Genomic DNA, 4726 nt, shown 5'->3' with positions numbered 1-4726 from the left:
CCTTGCCACGGGGGATGGGACACAGGCAGGAGGAGGGTGGCTTTGCCTGGATCCCAGAGCAGATCCAGGCCCCTCGGAGCTGTGTTCCATGCCCCCTCCCAGCCCCTGGCTCACCCGTGCCCGGCCAAGTGTGTGCATCAGCCTCCTGGGAGATCCACAGGGTGTGTGCGGGCTCACAGTCCTGGGCAGGAGCAGGAGCCCGGTCTGGGCAGCTCCTGGGCCCTCCCAGGAGGCAGCTCTGGGCCCTCCCAGCGGGGACAACAGCTGCACCCAGGCCTCCCAGGGGCTGTGGGAGGCTGTGTGGGGGTCCCTGGATGGACAGGGCACGGGGTGGAGGGGGAGCCTTGAGCAGCTGGGGGAGGGGCGCCCTCAGGGAGCTCTGGTGGGAGCAGGAAGTCGGGTAAGGAGCCCCCAGGCAGTGGTGACCCCACTTCCCTGACGACACAGCCCAAAGGACTTGGAACCCACGTATCCAGGCACCCACATTCCAGAGAAAACCCCCCTGCCCAGCTCATTTCTGGGCAGATCCTGAAGGAAGCAACATGTTCTGCTGCTGCCTACCGAAGCCCAGAGGATGCAGGCAGAGGAGAGCTCGCCCGCCAAACACGTCCCCCCACTGGGCAGGTCGTGTCAGGCTTCCCCGAGGCCTCTGGCCCTTTGGCAAAAAGAATCAAAAGGTGACACCGGGAGGCTCAGAGTCAAAGAGCCCCACACCTTCTGACCGACCCATGTAGCCTAGGTCTCCTCCCCGTGTGTGTGTGTGTGTGTGTGTGTGTGTGTGTGTGTGTGACAGGAGAGATCATCGGGGGTGGAGGCGCCCCGAGCAGGAGCAGGCTGATGAGGGGTCAGATGCCTGGTGGGCAGGTCATGTTCACAGCCCAGGTTCAGGCTGGCCAGGTGGGACGGAGTGTGGGGGCTTCACTCTTCTGCCCAGGGTTGATCCAGAGACCCTCAGGGCCGGGTCAGCGACCCAGGTGCGGGGCTGTGCACGCACAGGTCTGCGTGGGATCTGGGAGAAGCAGGGGCACTGGGCAGGGGGACGGTGGGTACGGCCGGCAGGGCTCTGACGCCTCTTGCACACTCCCCGTCTCTGCCTTGGCAGGCCACGGATGAACTAGGAAGGAGGCGGGAAGACACGCACCCCTCCCCGACCCCGGAGTCCCCGGTCCTGGGAAGGCCCTCGCTACCTCCCAGACCACTGCCCGCGGTACTCCACTGCACTGCGGTCCTGGACACGGAGCCCACGGAGGCCAAGTCCGAGGGTGAGAAGGCTGGGGTGGGGTGCCTGTGGCTGTGCGGGGAGGGGTCGCTGCTGGGCCCCACAGGGAGAAGACCCACGGGCTGGGGTGGGGCCAGGAGCCTCGACTTGGCTCGGAGCACCCAGGGGCTGGACTGCAGTCGCGGAGACGGCCCGGGGAGGGTTCCTTCGTGGCTGCGGCTTCCCCGGGAGGCCCCGGGCTGGGCTCTGTCTCTGCAAGCCACAGGGAGAGGCGGGCCCGCGGGTGACCTTCTCTCCTCTCCCAGCTTCTCCAGCGGAGGAGCTAGACCCTCTCCCAACTTCAGCCACTCCGGAGGGGCACATGGTGTCTGGAGTCCCTTCGGCGGGAGACCGGGAGCCCACAGCTGCCCGGGCGCCTGCCCACGGAGATGCTGATGCTGTCCAGGGAGAGCTGGCTCCTGCTCCTGCCCCCACCCCTGCTCCTGCCGCTCCCCCTGCCCCTGCCCCTGCCACAGCGACTCCCACTTCCCCTGCCCCTGCCTGGGCTCCTGTTCTGGCCCTTGACCCAGATCCTCCCTTGGTCCCACCCCTTTCCCGACCCCTCCCTGGGCCCCTGTTCCTGCCCCAGACCCAGCTCCTGCCCTTGACCTCGCCCAGGCCATCACCCCTGCACTTGCCCCGGCACCTGCCCCTGCACCTGCCCCGGACCCAGGCCCTAACCCTGTTCCTGCCCCTTCCTGTGCCCCTGCCAGGACGGCCTCCCTTTCCCCTGCCTGTGCCCCTGTGCCTGTCCCAGACCCAGCTCCTGCCCTTGACCCTGCACGGGCCATCACCCCTGCACTTGCCCCAGCTGCTGCCCGTGCCCCTTCCCCTGCTCCTATCCCTTCTCCTTTCCCTGACAGGGCCACGGCCCCTGCACCTGCCCCGGCACGTGGCCCAGACCCAGGTCCTGCCCCTGCGCCTGCCCCTACACCTGCCCCAGACCCAAGTCCTAACCCTGTTCTTGCCCCTGCCCCTGCCCCTGCCAGGAAGGCCTCTACTTTCCCTGCCTGCGCCCCTGTTCCCGCCCCAGACCCAGTCCCTCTCATTTGCTCCTGCTCCTTTCCCTGCCCTTGCCTGTGCTCCTGTTCCTGCCTCTGACCCAGCTCCTGCTCTGGATCCTGCACTGGCCACTACTGCTGACCCTGTCCCCACCCCTAGCCCAACCCCTGCCCCAACACCTTCTCCTGCGGGCCTCCCCGACCCGCTTCCAGAGCCCACAACTCTGCGGGGAGATCTCCCCAGAAAAACACCGTCACTTCCATCCCCTGACCCTGACATCCCCCCAGAATGTTTCATCCCCCCGCCTTGTGTTCTTCCTCTCCTGTATGGAGTCACCGTTCTCGTCGCCGTCCACCTACTGTATGCCGTGAATTATTTATTTTAAATAAAAGTTCTTGTTTTCCCTGGAACACGTCATGAGCATGAAGTGCATTCCCGACGCTGTGCCACCACGCCCCAGAACATCGTTGCAGGCTCTCTCCTTCCCCAAAGGAGACCCTGAGCCCAAGCCCTCCTGCCCATCGTTCCCCCCAGCCTTGCCCCTCGCAAGCCCTAAGCTGCTTTCTCTTTCTGGTCCCGCACGTGTTCTGGAGGTTTCTGGAAGTGGAATCCCTCAACAGGTGCCTTTGTGTCTGCACCTAATTTCAAAGGGCCCTTGGTTGGGCTTGGATTTGGTTTGGTTTTTGTTTCTTCTCTCTGTTTGACATAGAATTTCCCTTCTTGGTTGTTGAGACGCCCAGTGGATTATGCCCAATGGAGGGGATGTCATCCTAGGGACCCCTTTAGGAATTCTGGGCACAATCTCGGGGCCAAGGCCCCTGTTCCTGCTGGGACACCACAGTCGGTCCCCAGACAGGACACGGCTGTTTCCTCCTGTGGCCCACACAGAAACCAGGGAAATGCAGAAAGCTGGAAGACACACCGTGGAGGGCAAAAGCATCGCTCACAACCCTAGGCCAGAGACAGGTCTCCCATGGGTCTGCTCCAATCCATGCTCCAAGTCACTGGGTCCCACAGGGACTAGACGCATGCAAGTTCAAGGGGGAGGAGAGGCACACAGGGAGAATGTGTCCGGAGATGCAGGGGCTCCCGGGGAAGGACTCAGGCAAAGGAAACCCTGGGGAGGCAGTGCTGGTCACCCTCCGACTGGCAGGTGTCTGGTCTGGGGACCAGCAGCCCTGGGGAGAACGTGAGGAAGCAGAGGTCTGATGCAGGGCCCCTGGAGAGAAGGCAGACAGGCACCCCTGTCTGAGACAACAGTGAGCGGCACCCATACCAGGCCACAGGTGCACCTATCACCTAGGAGGGCTCAGCCTGGGACTCACCCCCAGAAACTCTGGCTCGGTTGCCCTCGGATGTGTTTTACATAGTTTGGGCACAGCAGTGGTGGAGACAGCAGGGATAGAAATAGTTCGTGCCCAAGGAAATGGAGGTGATCCTCCTCCCTGTCCTCATGACACTATGTCTTGGGACTACTTTCTCTGTCTTTTCTGGGACACAGGATCACAGCAGGCCCGCCTGAACCCCACTCCTGCCTCCCTAGTCCTGGGGACATTCATAATAGTTTAAGGAGGACATAGAGAGGATCCTTGGTGATAGAGGGGCAAGGAGAAGAAAGGTCAGCTCTGGGAAGACAGATGGACCTGCCTTGAGCCACTATTCAGGGCTTAATCCTATCCCGAACCAGAACCCTAATACTAAGCCGAATCCGAACCGGAACCCGAACCCTAACCTATAATCCTTACCCCGAACCTGAACCTGAAGCCAAACCTTAACCTCAAATCCTAAACCTGAACTCAAACCCTTACCCTAACCCTAAACGTTACCCTATCCCTGACCCTAACCCTGACCTCAACCCTAACCCTAACGCTGACACTATTCTAACCCTGTCCCTAAACTTGAACCTAAACCAAACCCTGACCCTGACCCTAAAGCTAACCCTGGCCTTGACCCTAACCCTGACCCTAACCCTAACCCTAATGCTGACTCTATCCTAACCCTGACCCTAAACATGAACCTAAACAGAACCCTGACCCTGACCCTGTCCCTAAACCTAACCCTGCCCTGACCTGAACCCTGACCCTGACCCTGTCCCTAAACCTCATCCTGACCCTAACCCTGACCCTGACCCTGACCCTAACCCTAAATCTTACCCTAACCCTGACCCTGACCCTGACCCTAACCCTGAACCTAACTATAACCCTCACCCTAACCCATACCCCTAACTCAAACCCTAACCTTCCCTGTCCTCCTTACCACCCACTGACTCAAGCCAGGGCTCTATCCAAGGACAGGCTGGACCTCTGTCCCAGGGAACAACCAGGAAGAACAAGCAGAGGGAGAGAGAAGTTGAAGGGGCCCACTGATTTCCATGCCCTGATTTGGTCTCCACTGATGTCTCCAAGTCCTCTGGCTCAACCCTGCCTTGAGCGGGACCCTGGGAGGTCCAGGCCAGCTGGGTGGGGG

General features: G+C 61.5%; 1 long non-coding RNA gene across 1 annotated transcript; it reads left to right on the top strand.

Moving 5' to 3' along the window:
- The first annotated feature begins 519 nt into the window (after nt 1-519).
- LOC309862987 lies at nt 520-1547 on the top strand. The gene is made up of 3 exons (XR_014310836.1): nt 520-677; nt 1103-1262; nt 1525-1547. It is a non-coding gene; the product is annotated as an uncharacterized lncRNA (long non-coding RNA).
- Nucleotides 1548-4726: the final 3179 nt, after the last annotated feature.

This window comes from Mustela nivalis, assembly GCF_964662115.1.
Source record: "Mustela nivalis genome assembly, chromosome: 4".
NCBI classification, from domain to species: Eukaryota; Metazoa; Chordata; class Mammalia; order Carnivora; family Mustelidae; genus Mustela; species Mustela nivalis.
Note: the sequence above shows the minus strand (reverse complement) of the source record. Positions and strands in the feature narration are given on the sequence as shown.